The sequence below is a fragment of the Phyllostomus discolor genome, chromosome 2 (genome assembly GCF_004126475.2).
Source record: "Phyllostomus discolor isolate MPI-MPIP mPhyDis1 chromosome 2, mPhyDis1.pri.v3, whole genome shotgun sequence".
NCBI classification, from domain to species: Eukaryota; Metazoa; Chordata; class Mammalia; order Chiroptera; family Phyllostomidae; genus Phyllostomus; species Phyllostomus discolor.
The window spans coordinates 142528056-142548082 of record NC_040904.2 but is presented as its reverse complement, the minus strand read 5'-3'; the positions used below and the strand labels follow the sequence as shown (position 1 = coordinate 142548082).

The 20027-nt window shown below is 40.2% G+C and overlaps 1 pseudogene; it reads left to right on the top strand.

Moving 5' to 3' along the window:
- Positions 1 to 556: 556 nt before the first annotated feature.
- Positions 557 to 19801, top strand: LOC118498423 (annotated as a pseudogene).
- The last annotated feature ends 226 nt before the right edge of the window (positions 19802 to 20027 follow it).

The window sequence follows — 20027 nt, the reverse complement described above, 5'->3', positions numbered from 1 at the left end:
CAAGTTCCAACTGTGCAGGTCCACTCATGCTCGTGTTTCTTTCAGTAAATACTGTAAATGCATTTTCTCTTCTTTATGATTTTCTTAATACTATTCTTCATCCAGGTTACTTTATAGTAAGAATACAGTGTATAATAGATGTAACATACAAAATATATGTTAGTGGGTTGTTTGTGTCACCAGTAAGGCTTTCAGACAACAGTGGTCTATGGGTGTTTAGGTTTGGGGGAGACAAGTTACATGTAGATTTCAGCTGTGTGAGTGTGGGGAGGTTGGTGTCCCAAACCTTCATGCTGTTCAAGGATCAACTGTTTGACTTTGCTACGTTTTTGTCAGGGCTCAAAGGACTGTTCTGATGACCAATTCTGGATTCTTCTGGAAGGTTTTTTGATGGCTTGGAAGACAGATACCAGTCATCAGAACAAATTCCATGTAAGTTGTGCAGGCATGGCCAGTCCATAAAGGGCCACAAAGCTGGGGTTAGCATCAGATCCTTATACTTAAAGATATCTGTTACTAGGCTTAGTCAACATCTTAGTCTTTGCATGTTGAGAGAATGACGATGTTTACCAATTCATCACTTCAGTATTTTGTAAATACAGTTGTCATTGGAATTACGCGGCGTGAATGCTGTGGTGACATCCTGGTAGCACAGTTTGTTCAGCATTCTCCCCTTTACTGCTCACTGCCTTTCCCTCCTCCACTCCCCCTCCACGGCACTGTGCCATCTGACCGTTATGAGCACTTTCATATTATTGAATTGATGAGTTCATGATTTAAGCAGCCTCATTAAGGTGTTATTATGCATGGCACTGTTCTAGATGCCGGCATAAACAAGATGAACATGATGCAGGCAATATCCTTATGGTGTTCGTGGTCTGAGGGAAAGGGCAGTGATGGACACAAGCAGTTACAGTGCACGTGTTAAGTGCAAACTCTAGGTGAGACTTTAAGGTAGCATGCAGGAGGGGAGGTACCAGTGGGATTTTTATTATTATGGTTCTTCTTATTTTTTTAATCCTCATCTGAGATTATGTTCATTGATTTTAGAGAAAGAGGAAGAGAGAGAGAGACAGAAACATTGATCAGTTGCCTCCTGCACACACCCTGATGAAGGTTCAAACTCACAGCCTAGGTATGTGCCCTGACTGCAGGGTCAAACCTGCAACGTTTTGGTGTAGGGAATGACACTCCAACTCACTGAGCCACCTGGCCAGGGCAGCAGTAGGATTATTAAAAGGAGAATACCAATTCCAGATAAAGCAGATACCATGAACAAAAGTTTGAGCTAGAGTCTCATAATGTTTAGGTTGATTGAGCACAGGTTAGGGTTCAAGCACCAGATAAAGAGGAATGGGATCAGACATTCAAGTTTGCATGCGTAGATGGAACTAATGTGGGTCACTGTGCAGATTGTGTGAGCCAAATAACACAGCTAGGTCAGCTTGACTCTATGGTGCCCAGAGGGAAGTATGGGGCAGGGAGAGAGGGTAAAGGAGAGAGTGAACCTAAAAGAGAAAAATAATTCTGAAATATAATCTGTTTTTGTAAATGTCATCTGTTTGGAATTACTCTTTTGTTTTTTAGTATATGTTAGTAAAAAAATCCATGTATGCATTATGAAACAGCTTTTCTAATGGTTTGTGGTAACATTGTTTTTGGATAGTATACTATTTTATGTGAAAACATTGGTGATATCTGACCAGTAATAACCAATTACTGAGTATGAATGAACCCAAAGAAGAAAGAAAACTGATAAATCTGTGAGATACAGTCCTCATTACAGAGGGGGCCTGCTAGAGAAGGAGCAGAGGTTCTTTGTTAGCTTGTGATGATAGGCAGGACGACACCTTATTACTGCGAAGTGAATTTGCTCTTTTATATCTGCCTTGGAAATGTTTATGGGATGTTGAGTTTGTTATTTCTGTGACTAAAAATATTAATGGCGTATGTTATTTACAAGCATTTTTATTTAAATAACAGTAATTTAAAAACCCCAGAAACCTCAAAGATTAGCACCACCACCTTCTCTGAAGAGTCAATAAATTGCTCCAAGCCACATTTTAAAACTAAAGCTTTGTCTAAGATTCATTTTTGTTTTGAACACTTGCAAAAAACCTTATTCACTGTTGAAATTTTTACTCACTGAGAATTGCTGTTTTCTCCAGATTTCATGTCATTCCAAAACTGAAATTAAAAGAAAAATTTAAAAGAGAAATAATTGATTCTTTTTTTAAGTTACAGTTTACATTCAATATTATTATGTACTACTTACTGTCAGGCGTACAGACAGCATATCCATAGTGTAGTGATTAGACAATCATAGACTTTACAGAGCCCCCCACCAATATGTCCAGGGCCCAACTGGCGTCACACATGACTATCCCAATATTATTGACCATATTCCCTGTGCCGTGCTTCACATCCATGACTGTTCTGTAACTACCCATTTGTACTTCTCAATGCCTTCATCTTTTTCACCCAGCCTGCCTCGCCCTTCTCCCCTCTGGCAACTATCAGTCTGTTCTCTGCAGCTATGAGTCTGTTTCAATTTTATTCATTTCTGTCGCTCTTTAGATTCCGCATATAAGTGAAATCATGCAGTATTTGTCTTTCTCTGACTGACTTATTTCACTTAGTTCTTCAAAGATGCACATTTATGGTTTTCCCCACTGTGAAGCCATGCCATATGGAGTACACCCTCAGACCTGCCCTGAGAAGAAGACAGGCTGCTGTCTCCTGTCCTGATCATGTGCTGGGGAGCAACGCAGTCTGAACAGGTGGGACTGAGCTCACAGGAACCCTAGAAATGGAGGCAAGGTGATGGGGGCTTATTATCCATTTCAAATACCAGGAGTAGTAAACTGCAGGGTGTGACACCAGCTGAAACTCTTTCACTCTCACCACTTTCAGGTGCTTTCCATATTTAAGCTTTTTATGCCTATTTGTGAAGGTCTCCAGTTAAAGACTTATAGAAAAGATTTATTTTTTCTTCTCTTTTGCCCTTGTTGTTTTGTCTTATGTCTAGGAGTGGATTTGTTTTTGCTCTTGCAATCATCCTGCATCTGAGATTATCACTAAGTGAAAGCTTCCTTTAATCAAGGATGCAGAATTTGACTGAAGCATGTACAGCTTAAACTTGCCTTCTAGATCCATAGATTTAAAACTGCTGGTTTTGATGCATTAACAAATGGAGAAACTAATTATGTGGGTTTGACTAACACTTTTACTAGAATAGATTCTAGAAGAAAATATCAGAAAATATTACAAATAGGGTACTTTTCATGTTGTTAATTTTTTTATACATACAAGCGAATGGAAAAGACTTCTGAATTTTCCCCAGATACCCATTCACATCTTAATAAATGATACACAACTACATTAAATGATAAACAACTACCTTTCATCTACATTTCCTAGGTACTCTTCAGCTGTGTGTCCATATAACTTTCAAGGGTACCAGTGTTCCAGAACAAACAAAGGGGGCCTGGGACGATATACTATTATTGAAAGAAAGGCCCCGGGTCAGTTATGTCCACCGCCCTAGGAAAGACATCTCTCAATGCCAGAGATTCGTGAAAAGGAAAGGAAACGTTTATTTAATGCTATACAAACTTCAAGTAGTGACCTAATATCTTTATCAAAAATCCTAAAGTCCCTTAAAAGACCCACAAACAGACACAGTCCTTCCTTCCTTCCTCCTTTGCCCAGTCCAGAGTACCGTATCTCAGGAAAGGAAATAGAAGTCCAAGGTTCAGGCAGTCTTCTGGTTCTTCCCAGTTAGTACTTCATCTCGACTGGGAGACCTCCCTGTGTTCCCGGCACCCTCCGCTGAGTCGCCGGGATCTCTGCTAAAACCAGGTGGTGGTTCCCCCTTCTAAAGCTGCGGGGGGGTCCCCACTCTGGCAAAAGTACATGGTCCTCTCTCCCAGGGCCACAGGAGTCCCCACTCTGCCAAAGCCGTGTGGTTCTCTCCCTCAGGGCTGTGATCCTCTCTGCACTTCCACAGCTGCATGGTTCTCTCTCTCTCAGGGCTGCACATGGTTCACCTTCTCAGGGCTGCGCATGGTTCACCTTCTCAGGGCTGCACATGGTTCACCTTCTCAGGGCTGCGCATGGCTCTCCTCCTACACTCGGCTTCACATCCCAGAACTCATACCCTTCCAGCTTTACTGGACTGCCATCATGAGTCTGGGCAGGTGTCACCCCATGTCATGGAGCCAATCTTCTCCCAGCTCCCACGCAGGCACTGTAACTCAGGGGACCTACCCCCCAGTCCCATCTTGGGGGGAGATCCCTTTCCATACCCCTGGCCTTGAGCCTGGCCATAGCTATTTAGCATATTTAAGCAACCAGCCAAAGGCTATAGGTATGTTAAATGACCACACCATGGATTAGCTGCAAAGCTGCCCTGCATGTTCTTGCTCTGTGTGCCCCTTCCCCCAACTCACACCTGTGGGGGAAGGGGTGAAGACACCTTAAAATCTCCTGGACACCTTGAGTTCTGGATCCCATTTCAAATGCCTATTTGGGGTCCCCCCTCTTGGCTGCACCCTGTAACTCCAGAACATGCCACCTCAAAATATGCCTCTTTGGCATATGGTTTTATGTTAAATTAAATCAAGGCCACTGAAAAGGCTGTTGCAGAAGCAGAAAACGCTCTAAGAACAGACCCACATTTTCCCTTTGTGAAGGAAATTTCCATGTGTAAAGATGCCCCTTTCTCCTGTGCCTGGAAGAAGAAGGTTGTTAATGGAGAAGGTGTCCATCTGTGTACCATATTTTTCAGACCATAAGACGCACCTAGATTTTGGAGGAGGAAAATAGGAAAAAAAAAATTTGAAGCAAAAAATGTGGTAAAATATTTAATAACATAAATAACATAATATTTCACCAATGTAAATATAAACAAAACAGCAGCATTAACAATCATTATTCCTCCCAAATGGGGGGCGGGTGCATTTTATAGATTGAAAAATAAGGGAAAATCTGCATAGTAAATCTTCATAAGCAACCTTTGTTTACTTATGATGCCCACCCTCCCATAACTTGCCTCCCCTGCTTGGAATGCCCCAAAGTCTCTTCCTTTGTTTTGCCCGGGATGGTGTGTGAGCCCAGGTTCCCACAACCCTTTGGGGTGTGCATTCCTGAGTGCTCCTTCGTGTGCACGCACAATGCATGTGTCAGTGAACTTGTTTGTTTTTCTCTTGTTAATCTGTCTTCAGGAAGTCTAATTTACAGCGTCTCAGTTGGAAAATCTCAGATGGGTAGAGGAAAAGAGTTTTCCTTCATCTACAACCTAGATCTGGTAAAGGGGCATAAATAGTGTGAAGTATTCTACCTCGGGTTGTGCCTTTGAGGGAAGGCAATGGGACCTCTTCTTCCCACTTGAGCTGGAATGCAGAGTTATTGATCACACCTGAGTAGCCAAACCACTGGCTAGAAATCACATATTGACAATGGCCAGGCAAGGAGATCTAATGAGCCGGGATCCCTGATGATTATGGAGCCTCCATCTCAGCCGTGGACTCCCTAGCTGACTTCTATTTAAGAAATAAACAAACAACTCTGTTGTTGAAGCTTTTATTGTTTTGGATTCTCTCTGATTATGGTTGTCTTGCTATTCCAGTTAATACAGACCATGGTACCTGGGAGTTGGCCTGTAGGAACAGCACCTAAAATTGCTATACTGGCTTAATGGTTAGATGGCATGGAGTAGGGACACGGAGGTTGGACTGGAAGGCCATTGACCATCAGTATACTGTCACAGAACATTTGCCAAATTTGACTTGGAGGGGTCTTTTATGTAAGACCATGTGCTGACCACAACTTTAATGCATGCTCTTATTGCCTGTTGGCTGTTAATTACTTTTTAAAATTTAAATTTTTTGCCATGTGCCAAGTCCTGTTGGAGAGGTGATCTCAAGTTAGAACTAGCCAAAAAAGGAAGAGAAAGAAGCGCTAGCAAGGCAGGCTTTCTGTTTCTTTGGTCCAAAACCTTAGTTGACTGAGCCTTATAACACAGGGCCTTATCAATTAGTCCTGACAGGAAACAAAGGCATTTGTATCCACAGTGAGGCGGAGATAAAAGGAATCTCTACTGTAAATCAAACAACAGCCTTAGCAGGGGATAAGACTGGAGGAAACCATTAAAACTAGGTGACTCTGGGGAACATCAGAGTAAGGACATTGACCTCCAACTGAAGCCAATTGTTCTGTTAGGCCTTAAGGTAGTCCCTATTTAATTTAATCACTCCTATCAAGGAGTGATTGACAAGGCAAAGGAACAAGTAAACAAAAGGCCGATTAAACAAAAGACCAGAATTATCAGGCTAAAAAGCAACCTAGATAAGAGGGGAGAGAAGAGGGAATTTCAGGGGAGAATGGGCATGGTTTACAGGAACAAATTTAAAAGACACACGGACAAAAACTACAGGGAGGGTGGTAATAGGAGGGAAGTGGGGAGGGTTGGGTGGGTGGGCTGGAATGGGAGTAAAAGGCAGAAAACTGTACTTGAACAATGATTAAAATTAAAAAAAAAAGAAGAGTAAAGTAGAAGCCCTCTCATCTAGTCTAGAAGATTCATTAATTTGTTGATTAATAGAAAAGTGTTATTAAAGTGGGGAATCATTAAATTGATATATACATGCCTAAAAAAAAAAAAAGAACTTTGTCTTTATTTCCCTGGGACCAGAACTGATAGAAACAAAGAGTTCATGCATAAAGGTTTTTGCAACATTGTATTACCAAACAAATTGTGGACCAGGCTTGCAAAATTCTTTTCTAGTTCACCACTTAAAAGCAAACTTTGTTTCCCTAAATCTGTCCAATCAGAAAGCAGCAGCTTGCCAACATTCTGGAGCTCCCCACTTGGGAATACCCTCCAATGTCTGCTTCATATGTGGCCATGGAGATAAAGAACATGCAAGAACCTCTCTGGAAGCAGAGTAAGGAATTGGCAGGACAGTGACTGAGGAGTTTTGCCTCATAGAGTAGAACCAAGGGCTGCCAGTTAGCTTAAGGTAGGAAAGTACTCTACTGTCCTGATAATGAATCCAATTACTGTGCTTTTTTTTTTTTTTTTTTTTACTTTTCCCTTTTCAGAATTCAGTTCTATATTATGTCTCTCCTGTTCCTGTTTACCACTATGTGTTAGATTGGGGGATGGGGACATGTAACTCAGTTTGGACTTATAGATGGTCAATTTACTCTCGGTTTTGATACAATGCACCTCACTCAAGGATGCCAGACTTCTAACAGGATGGAGGATCTGGATGGGACTTGGGGGTTGTCTCTCTGCTGGAGTATGTCATAACTCTGAATGAAAAGGAAAATTTGACCTAAGTGGGCAGCAGTGGCAAAGACTGAAGTAGACTTCAACAAGCATTCTCCTTTTCTGTCGCAGAGAGAGCTCCCTTTCTACTTACATTCATGCTCCTATTTACAGCGCAGAGTCAATCTTCGGAAGTGGGTGCTCATCCAGGGCCTGCATTGTCTGGCTTCTCTTACACTGAGGTGGATTCACACAACAACTTGCCAATGAATTCAAGTCCACATGACACATGGGGTCAGTCATTTTTTGGCCAATTTGTTTAAGAAACACGAATACCTTCTCCATCTTCTGTTCTCACTTTCCTGTGACTAGGAAGGAGAAGGCAACCCCTCCTTCACCCCAGCAATGGTATTGTGTATTGGAGATGGCACGGCTACCATCAGTCTGGGTCTCTGAACAAACACCAAACATAACTGACAAATAAACTTACATTGTGTTTGACACATTTGGAATTAGGAAAAGCTCTCTCTTTCTCTACCTTCTCTCTCTCTCCCTCTCTCTCTCTCTCTCTCTGAGTAGCAGTTGTTACCCTAACTCACCTTTTTCCATGTAATAGAATATTAATTTTGCACATGGGCACTCAGCTAAAGCCCGCATTTCCCTGTCTCTTTTACATCTGTATGTGGCCACATGACTAAGCCCTACCAGTGGGATACAAACTGAAGTGACATGTGTAACTTCTGTGGCATGCCCTGTAAGAGAAGAGGTATCTTAGACAAAACAGTGGTGTGATCAGGAAGGCAGGACACCAAGGTAGAAGGAGCCTAGGTCAGTATTACAGGCCTGGGCTTCTAATTTGGAATTTTAGAGAGAAAAATTAACTTCATTCTTAAATCATCATTATATAACAGGCTTTCTTACAGCATATGAACAGATAGCTTACCTCATGCATACACATGTGTGTGATTGACAATAAAATTTATTTTCACTGTGGGTTGTTGTTAAAGTTTAAATAAACTGTTCCATTGCATTAATTCTATTAATATTCTTTTAGCCGGGTATCTGTTAATTTCTCCTAAGCATTCCCTCCTTGCCACCTCAGTAATTCACCGCCTCATGAATTCACTGACTCTTTATGGTAATGATGCTGTCTTCCTCCCCTAGAAATGACATCTGTTGTCACTGTAGGGGAGGAAAAATAATTGTCCCTCTACCCTTCCTGGTTCTTGTCTGAACCAATAAAAGCCAGCGTAAGAGGAGAACTACAAACAAAACAGCTATACCTCCTGAATATCTAGGAGATATCCTGGATATCTAGGAAAACTAAGTAATCATTAAATACTATCTCTCAAAAGATAAAAGATGCTGGTGGTGGAAAGGCCAGTTATGAAATGTTACTAGGAGCACAGTAAACAAGCTTATGAATGTTAAGCATATTTAAATCCTTTCCTTCTCTAATGATAAGAATTTCTAGAGATTTGGCCATCATCCTCTTCTTCCTTGTACTGAGAGGGAGACACCCTGGTAAATGGATGTTTCCCTTACAAAAGTAATTAAGTGTCTCTTACACTAGGGTAAGTTTTACTATTTTTTTAGAGCTTCTACCAGCTGATGATAACCCTTATGCCAAAGAGGCATATTTTGGGGGTGACAAATACTGCTCCCCTTTATCAGTTACTCCAAATTCAAAGTGCCCTGCATCTTTGGCATGCAGACGTCTGTAGACTTGGGTAGGGAGTAAGGTACAGGGGATGAGGCAGATGTAGGAGACTTAAAGTGAGTCACAGGGAGCCTCAGCTGTCCCTGGTATGTAAGGGCAAGACCACTGGGAGTCCCATTCAGTGGAGAATAAGATTTAGGACTTTTGAATTTTAATACAAGTAAGGATGAAGATTTTATCTCATATCAATAAATTGCTCAGTCCTTTTAGAATAGGAATAATGTAAATATTGATGAATAAATAAATAAATGAGTAATGTTATTCATATAGAGCAAATAAGTAAAAAATTGAAAAATGAAAAATGCTTGACTTATGTGAAGCTATGTTTCTTGGTGATATATATTTCAATTTCCCACTTACCCTAATGATTAGCTATCTTACTAAACAGAGGTTAAAAAGTGTGAATTAGTTTTTTATCATAGTTTTTTTAAACTATGCATGTACCAAAATTATTTTCTTTAAAATTTCCTATTTAAAATGCACCAACAGCCTAGGACTTTATGGGAGTTAAATATAAAAGACTAATAAAGGATAAGTACACCAGTCTGTGAAATAAGCACACAAATCAATCAGCACCACTCAGCCTTCCACCTTTCATCTTATTTATTTGCCTTCCACCAAAGGAATGTGTGTAATAAAACCTTAAAATTACCATAACACTGTTGTTGATTCACTTTTACATGTATTTTACTCTTGGGAGACAGCTGAGTGACTGCTTACACGGTCGGGAAGTACCTGTGTTCTGATATAATTGGGAACAGGATCTTGAAGCAATGAGGGCATTTAATTAGGAGACAGGGTATTTGTGTCTCTTGGACTTACTAAGTTATATGTTAGGGAAAATTGTGGAAATATTTGGACTTCCATTCCATCACCTCTGTAATGGGGACTATATTTGAGATGAGCCCTGAAACTCCTTCAGGTTCCAGGTATGACTTAAAGGAAATGGAATGTAATACAAAAAATTAAAGTGACACATCACAATGACTGATTCCTATTTTGAAAGAAAGGAATGGCTTTAGAATTACATATATTTTGCTTTTGAGAAACAACCCAAAGTATACTCCAGAACTTTACACCCTATGTCAGAAACATTCTCATTGCTCCCAGTTTCTTCAGATTGTTGTGGCATCTCAGGGCTTCAGCTCAGCTCAGCAGCAAACGACTGTTACAGTTCCATCCCCCAGGTGGCAGTGTCGCATTCCAGGATCAGTGGTCTGGTCCAGTGCTCTGAAGAACGGCAACACGAGCTTGCTGCTGGCACATTTATGTGCTGTGCTTCTTCCTTTTGGAGGCAAGATGCTGCAATTATAATGTAACAAGACTTGAGGAATCAGAGACAAATAGCTCATTCTGAAGCAAACATAGCAGCTATCCACTCTCATGCTTGCAAAGCACCACGTCCGGTAAACAGCAAGTAAAACAACCGTACAAAGTAACCTAATGAAACAATGGGAGGTTAAAAAGGAGTAGGTCAAAGAAATCGCCTGCATTTTTAGTTTTTATTTTACATGTTATTTTATCAGAGTTTGAAAATATTTACTGAATGTAAGGAACAGCTTAGCAGTTGTTTTAAAAGATATAATGAGATGGATAGCATCCACTATAACCTTCATTTAAGGAACTGTAAGCTACTTATGTTGTTATGGTTGCTGAGACTTGCTTATGAGACACATGAAGACAAACAAACAAAATAGCTTCACATGGTGAGCATGGAAACAAGCCAGGAAGGGGCCACATTTCAGTTTTATGATAAAAAGCTGGTGGAACCATGTGGATTAAAACAGTATCAGGTCATTTTGTGATGGTCAAAGAGATTAGAGTGAATCCTTTAAGTTTCTACTGTGTGTTGTAGAAACTACATTTTATAGATTCATAATTGGTAATGTATTACTAACAGTGTCATGAAAGGAATATAGGCAAAGATGAGAAAATAGAATTTAAAAAGGCTCTGAAGTACTATCTTGAAAATAAGAAATATTTTATTTTGATGGGTTGTGGAATGTGGTCATATTTTTATGAGGTCTGTCCAGAAGATGTCCAGCCATGTAATATGAAAAATAGAGACATTTATTGAAAGAGATACAAGATACAAGAAATACAGTACATAGGACACTGACTCCTCAGTCCCCTTCCAAATAGGCACCTTGGGACCTCACACAGTTCTCCCAGTATGTCTTCCACTGTCCAAAATACTCTGCAAAATCCTTTGTTGGAAGTGCCGTCTTATTTTCCTGAATCTCACTGGTGGTCTGAAATCTCTTCCCTTTCAAAGGTGATTTTAGTTTTGGGAAGAGCCAGAAGTCTCGGGACACCAAATCTGGGCTACAGGAAGGCTGAGTCATGTGGGGGTTTGATATTTCACCAAAAACTCTCTATGAGACATGATACATGAACAGTTGCATTGTGCTGAAGCTGCCAACCACCAGTTGCCCATAGCAGTGGTCTTCTGAGTCATCCAAATAGTTTCCATGGAGGAATGTTCAAGCTTAACATAAGATTTGATGCAGATTCATTGCTCTACCTGCTCAGTCATTTTGATTGTGACGGCCACACAGCATAAATGCTCACTCAACAGAGCCTTCTGCCTCCACTGACTAGTACAGTGAAGTTGTCATTGTTCATGCATGCACATTTCAGTCTGCTCTCCTTGGCTGCCAGGTTACATCAATGTCACTCAAACCATTCTTGTTATATAAAAAATGGCCAGATGTTTTCAATGGCAGACCTTGTATATCTAATGAAATATTCAGCCATAAAAAGAGGAAAATCTTGCCATTTGCAACAACATGGATGGACCTCGAGGGCATTATACTAAGTGACATAAGTCAGACACACAAAAAACAAACACTTTATAATCTTTTATATGTGGATTCTAACCAAAATAAAAAAAAAACCATGAACAATGAACTCATTGATACAGAGAACAGATTGGTGGTTGCCAGAGGTATGGGTGCGGTGGGATTTGGGAAAAAATGGGTGAAGGTGACCGAAGATTATAAACTTTCAGTTAGTTCTGGGAATGTATCATGATGACTAGTTAATAATACTGTGTTGCATATCTGAAACTTGCTACCAGAGTAGATGTTAAAAGTTCTCATCACAAGAAAAAACAATTTTGTAATTATGCATGGTGATGGATGTTAACAAGACTGATTGTGGTGATCATTTCACAATATACATGAATATCAAATCATTGTTGTACGCCTGAAACTAATATAATGTTATATGTTAATTATACTTATTTTTTTTAAAAGCAGGTGATAAAAAAAAGAACCCACCTCTTGGGTTGTTTTAAAGAAAATGAGTTAATTGAGTGAAGTATTTGGCATATAGTAAATTCATTAGCAGTTAAAGTTCTGGAGTTAAGAGAAGGAAAAGATCAGTAAAGGAAGTGACACTTGAGAGAGCCTTTAAAGATACCCTTTAAGGGTTGTTGAAGTTATATTAAAGGGTTGTGGGGAGTAGGGCAGGAGCAGTGGGAAGGGAGCTTCAGCCTGAGATAGCAACAGGCCATGTGCTGGAGGAAAATGCACTAGCCTGGTTTGGCTGCAAATAGAGTAAGGAAGAATAAAAATGTAAGCTCACACCTGTATGTTAGGGACAGTTTGTATTTCCACTACGTAGAAACTGCTTAATCCAAAAATGTTGAATGTCACTGAGGATTTTTTACACAAGAGATGGATAGTCAGATTCATGCTGTAAACATGTCATTCGTGCAGAACAATGAAAGACAAATGGAGTGTAGAAGGAATGGGAGTCAAGGAGATCAGAGATGAGAAGGACAACAACCCGGAACAACTGGAGTAGCTGTACCATCAAAATAGTGACTGGTTGGCTTGCCCATGGGTTTAAAAGTTGTATTGTCCATAGAAAAGTCATTTCAGTAGCCTGCAAATGTTTACATGTCTCTCCGAGCAGGATGCAGACATCTACTCCTCCCCCATATACACAGCATTTCAGATGCAAAGTTTAAAAATTCTACACAGAAAAAGCTACACGAATCAATAAACCCTCTCCCCTGCTCCCTGAACACTCTAGACCCAAACACAGGAGGAAATTCATCTTTTTCTTATAACTGCAGTTTGTTTTGAGGAAGATTGAACTCACTGAAGCTTGTAAGTGCAACTATTTTTTCCATTTAGTTCTTTTCTGATGCCCCCATCAGTGATAAACTTGATGAGCCGGCAAGAGGCCCATTAGATGGAGAGCGTACAGTGTTTGTCTTCCCCCTTCTCATTTCCCTGTTCTCTTTTTCTGACTTATTTTCCTTTTCCATCTGCCTCTGATCTGTTCCTTACCATCCACCACCCTCATTTTATCCTTCTTCCCTTCCTTTTCCTAAATTAAATCAAAATAGTTGAACACTTTCCTTTCTTCCTCTCTTTCCACCACTGAAACCAGAGGGGTCTTCATTTAGCTAATGGGCCTGACTGTTTTGAACAAACAACATGATCTGAAATAAAGCAACAGGCAGTCCAGATGGGGTCCTGATCTTGCTCTCGGTTGCAGCTATGGAAGAACAACCACAATTACTGAACAGAAACAACATCATCATTTGAACTCTTGAATCTTCAGTAGAATAAACTCAATCCTAAGTCTCTGGAAGATGAGCAATAAGTAGCTTTGATATGAGGCTTTCTGTAGGATCTTTCTCAACTCCCAGCTTCGATCAGAAGAAGGAAACTGTTAGTTAAAAGAAAGGATTCATTTAATGAGAAAAGAAATCCAGGAAATAGTAAACTTTAGGAAACTAAACTGTTCCTTCACATCTCACATTATATATCTGTGGTCTCACGGTCTCTCTCCTGGGTGCTCTGCCTGGTTACTCACTTTGGCAGTCTGGCTTTATTTACTTCCACTGAAGGAGGCTGCTCCAAGCTCCTAAATTGACATGCCCTCAATTCCAGAAGTCAACCGCAGAAGAGAACCTGGTCCAGAAAGAATGAGCTACTTACTCTTGGTACCACGAACGTGGAACCCGGAGACACAAGACGTGGCTCACAGGGACTAGGAGTTTTGCTGTGATGCTGCTGCGTATTTTGTGACTTTGATTTTTCCTGTGATGTAGAAGTTCTCTATTGGATCCTCTGCAATGGGGATGCCCATGGGTGAAGATAAGGACTTCTAGGCACTAAGCCCAGAAGAGGTATTCATTACTTCCACACACTTTCAATTGCCAGAACTCAGTCACAGGACCCATCTAAATGCAAGGGAGATTGGGAAATTCTGCCTACCCATGAACCCAGAAGTAAAAGACAGGTAATTATCTTTGCCACAGGGATCTATCCTTGTCGGTCAACGAGGAAGTTATCAGATGAACAATGCTGGGTGCAGGGCAAATATCCTAAAGATGCCTTCTATTATGAACAACTGTCCAGCTTCTCCTGGGACTTCAGCAATGCCTTGGTTGGCTTGCTCAGTTCCTGTAGACTAGTTTGAACTGTTATTCAACTGAATGATGTTATTTCCTGACAGTATTCATGAGAATTTTAAAAAATGATTTTCTTCCTTTTACTGCTACTCATCTAGGTTCTCAGATAGTTTATTGATAATCTCTATTTCTTTTTAATGTCATCTCTGGGGGAGAAAATCCTATTTCAGCCAAGAGATTTCATTCTGTAATTACATCACAAAGAATCACTTTATAAAGAAGGCTTTGACTTTGAATTTCTGTCAGCTTCGATTTAAGTAGATGGAAAACTATGGAATATATACCATAAACAAAAGTCTTTTTTTAAGCTTTGCAACCAGGAATATTTCAGCTCCCTAAGGCAGCTGACAAGCCTAGGTCCTGCCTATGAATCCTATCCCTGATAAGTTCAACAAATCAACCCTTTGTTCATAAAACACAAAATGGATGTGATCTTTCAGACAGGAGAGAACAGACTTATCTCTTAAAATAAGGTTCTGTTGATTCATACATCAGCTTCCCCTCCCACCCTGAACTATTCTAGCAAGGCCGGCTGCAAATGCTATGTGTGCTAAACTTCAAGAGATCTGTAATAATCAAACCCTTAAATTACCTCTTCTGTTTAACAGGAAGCTGTGGGAGTGTCAGAGGAATCCCAGCATCAAAAACTCCACTGGCCCACTGCAGAACTGTGATTTCCATTAGTACTACCACACCCGTAGTAAGACGTTAGGAAATGAGCCTTTCATCCCTGGTTACCCATTTCTGCTGCTAAAGCCAAAAGAGACCCCATTGGTATGCGAGCCACTGAAGTCCACAGTGCACTGTAGAAATATAGATCTGCCTGCTGCAGATACTGAATGCTCACACTGCTATGTAGATGGAAAGCTAACCCCCAGATTGTTTGTATTTAAAGAATCCAAATACCATTATCAAGGCATTATAACTCAGCTTATGCATTTTCTAAGCCACCAAATTCATTTTAGAATAAATATTTCAGATTTCGTGGACCAGGGACAGCTGACTGGAGAGAACTTGTTATAGTTATGTGAGATTGAAAATTATTGAGAATTTTGTTTTGAAATATAAATAATATGTTTAAAAACACCAAAATCCCCACATCCCCACTTGCTAAGCCAGAAACCTGGGAGATACTCTTTTCTCATGTCCCCTACCCAATCATTATGAAGACCTGCTGAGCAGACTTTCTGAAACACACCCAAATCTGTCTATTTCTCTCCCAAATGCACTGCTGTTACCTCAGCCAGTCTCCATCATTTCTCACCTCTTAGCTTTTTACTTGTTACTCAAAGTGAGGACCTCCGTTCATTGGCATCAGCATCACTCTGAAGTTCGTTAGAAATATGGAAGCTTGGATCCCACCCGAACCTACTTATGATCTGAATTTTGGAAAGATCCCCAGATGATATATATATGCATTCTACATTTTGAAAACACTGACATAGCTCCCTGCCTCCAGCTTTATTCATCTCCATTCCATTATAAACAGCAAAGCCAGAGCAACCATTGTATTATAGAGTTTAAATCTGATCACGTCACTATCTTGCTAAGACCCTTCAATTTCTTCTTCTGGTCTTTCGGCTAAAGTACAGAAGCTTCAAATGAAATTACAAAGCCCTTCACGACCTGATTCCCAATGATCTCCCAACACTTTCCCTTCACATACTATGCTATAGCCGTCTGTGTTCCAAATGTGACTTTTTCTTTCTCAAATGTGGTCTTTGCACTTGTTGTTCCCGAGCCTGGTATATTCTTTCCCCAACTCTGGTCAACCTCAGTCCTTTAGACTTTAATGTCAATGTCAGTTTGTTAGGAACTCTATCTTCTGACCACTTGAATTACTTATTATTGTTTGTTTGTTTGTTTGTTTTTTGCCTTGTCATGATACTCAGTGCTGTGTTAATTTGTTTTGTGTATACACTTCCAAATAAACTTTAATTCCCATGAGGACGAAGACTATGTCTGCCTTGTGCAGAGCAATATCCCCAGTGTTTAGGACAGCAGCTAGCACGTGGCAATTGTGAAAGAGTGACCAAATGAAACAACTTCTCATGAAGATGAATGGGCAGTTGTCCACATCTTTAAGAATAACTGTCTTCCCAAATTGGGAGGTGCTGTCACAGGGAAGATGGATCAGACTTATTCTGATGGGTTCCAGAGGGCAGGATGATACAAGCAGAGCTCGTAAATGACCCCACCACTCCATTCTGGCATGTGGTTGGACCAGAATTGGTAAATGGAAGTTTAGAAAGAGGGCAATCATTAAAGAAAATAACTGAGTATCATTTACCAGCTACTAATAATGGAGTAGATTGCTCTCTGAGGAAGCTCAGATTATATGACATTTAAAGGCAGGATGTGAAATAAAAAATCCTGGCCTAGAAAATGGTTGCAGCAGATTAATCTGTCAGATTCTTTGCACCTGTAAGTGTCCATTATTTTATCAGTTCCTCTGCAAGGAGAAATGGTGTTACTCATAAGTGCTAGCCTTAACTTTTTAAAAAAGTGACTCATACTTGTTAATGATCATATCACTGGTTTTATGCAGAGGCTGGTAGTAAGTTGTCTTATTATTGGGTGTAATCAAAAGGACACTGGCACCAAATATTTCCCTAGTGAGTTTTCAATAGTCCTTGATCTCCACCATTAGAGAGTCACTTCTTGGAAAATGTTTTTTCTCTAGGCACCAATGTTAAGAATGAAAATGTCACAGGAGAGGCAATATATGTGGTTATTACCCATAATTTCCATCCTTGTTTGAGATATTTTATGAGAACCCGTTATTGTAGTTGAGAGTGAATGATGGAGGGGACAGGGACAGAGTGGTAGCATTCAGAAAGTGAGACGGCTCTAGCTACAGCCTCAGCTAAAATATATCTCCACAGAGACTTTTTTAGATACCTCAATCTAAATAATGTGTTCCTCCATGTGATTTTTCTCCTATATCAACTTTCATTCATTTGAAATATATTTAATGGGTGCCTGTTATGTGCTAAGCACTGTTCAAGGTACTTTGGATACAACAGGGAACCAAAGAGACAAAGATACCTGCCATTGTGACCCTTGCAATTTAGTGAAGTGTGGTCCAAGAACCAAGAATGCCAGCACCACCTGGAAGCCTGTAAGAAATACAGAACATAGGTGTTGCCCAGACCTCTAAATCATGTTCTGTTTTTTAACAAGATCCTTAGATTACACAACTGTATGTTTAAGTTTGAGAAGTATTCTTCCAGTGCACCTGTCCTTTATTTCATATTATTTTTACATTTTAAATGACATACCTATCTAACTGTAATATTTGGTGAAACCCTGTTGGCTCCACTAGATGATAAGCTGCAGGAAGTCAGGGCCTAAGTGCAAAGATGGAAGAGATGCAAAAATGTCAGTGACAAACTTCCTCTGTGGTATAGCTCTGCCAAGGCAGAGACTTTGCTTTTCAGTTGTGCCAACTGATTCACCTACCGCCTAGTGGGCGGGGCAACTGAACCCTACCAGAAAAAGTAGTTAACATCTGTGAATTCTTTATCTTCTGTCCCAGCTTCATCATCTCTAACATTTTTTTAATCTTTCAAGATTAAAAAATTACTATCATAAGAATATTTAATACAAATTGATGGTAATCATTCCCATGGATGAAAATAAATACATTCTTGTGGTTTTTGGTACTTGCAAAATTAATCCAATAGCCCTGCTTCTTTATCCCTGTAAACCTGATTTAAGCTTTTCTTTTCTATTCTAGCTTTATAACATAACTTGGTCCTCTTTAACATCACAGTGGCCTTTGGTGGATGATGAGCCTGTCCCTATGTTGCACTTTCCGTAACCTACAATGTGTAGCAGGGGCTGGCAAACTGTCCCATGGGCCAAATCGGACTGGCCATCCCATTCATTTTTATGTGACCTGTGAAGAACAAAATCTATTTTACATTTTAAGTGATTAAATAAATCAAAAAAAGGATATTTTATGACACATGGAAATGATATGAAAGTTCCAGTGTATATAAATTGAGTTTCATTGGCACAGAGCCCTGCTCACTCACTTGCGCACTGTCGGTGCTTGTGCTCGTGCTGTAATGGCAGAGACGAGCAACTGAAGCAGAGACCATATGGCCACACCACCTAAAATCACTGTCTGGGCCTTCACGAGAAAAGTTTGCCAACTTTTGCTGTGTAGTACCATTAGAAATATAATGAGCCACATGTGCAGTTCTAAATTTTCTGATAGGCACATTAAAAACAGTGACAAAAAGGTGAGATTAATTTAAAAATATTTTAGCATAGTATATCCCAATTATTGTCATTTTGATATGTAATCAATATTAAAAATTATTAATGAGATTTTTGCATTCTCCTTTTCTGTACTAAGTCTTTAAAATCCAGTGTGTATTTTATATGAACAGCACAGTTCAATTCAAACTCATTTCATTTTGAGTACTAATAGGCACATATGGCTAGTGGCTACCATATGAGTCAGTGCAGCTTTAGAGTGTGTAGTTAGAAGCTGAATAATTTAGGAGACTATCCTAGAGACGTGTGCTGGCCAGGGAGCGTACCAAGATAGCCACAGGCAAGTCAGCTTCCAAATGGTTTAATAACGGTGTCCTGGAGGCCCACAATGAGTACCGGCAGCAGCATGGCGTCCCCCCACTGAAGCTCTGTCAGAAGCTCAACCAGAAGACTCAGCAGTAGTCAGAGGCTCTGGCCAACACGAGGATCTTCAAGCACAGCCCTGAGTCCAATTGCAGCCAGTGTGGAGAGAACCTGGCCTGGGCATCCTACTATCAGACAGGATAGGAGGTGGCTGATAGATGCTACAGTGAAATTAAGAACTACAGCCTCCAACAGCCTGGCTTCTACTCTAGGACTGGACACTTCAGGGCCATGAAATGGAAGAATACAAAGAAGATGGGAGTCGGGAAGCCATCTGCAAGTGAGGGCTCCTCCTTTGTGCTGGCTGGATACTTCCCAGCAGGGAATGTTGTCAATTAGGCTTCTCTGAAGAAAATGTTCTGCCTCCAAAGGAGTAACTTGCCAGATGCAGTGGGCAGGTGGCAGACTTGAGAACATGCATATGAAGTACCTAGAACAACAAAAACACAGCTGTGTGTCTGTCTTTGTGGGTGTATGTGCTTGTGTGTGTGGTGCATGTGCGCGTCTCCTGTACACACACTTGGATATACAGTTTTGCATGAACTCATTCTTATCAAAGGAATGAGTCAATGAAGCCTTTACTCTGATGGTTAGGCCACAATTATATGGACTTTGGAGAAAAACAAATTTTTAAACTTTTTTTTATTTTTAAGCAAACTTTGTACCTTCCTTATTTATAATATCATCCCTGAACTTTTTGTATTCCAAATGTTTGTGATGCAGAGAAGCGGAGTTCATTTCCTGTGATCTTCATGCATTATAACCTACTTGTGGTAGATATTAAAGAATACTAAACCTTCATTTAAATGTGGCATAAAACACACACACACCAAGTTGAATAATTTAGTTTATCTTAATGGTAGGTATGCAATTATAAATTATTATAATATGAATAGCAAATAGTACCAAAGATAGGAATATGGCAGAAGGAAACCATACCTCATAGCTTA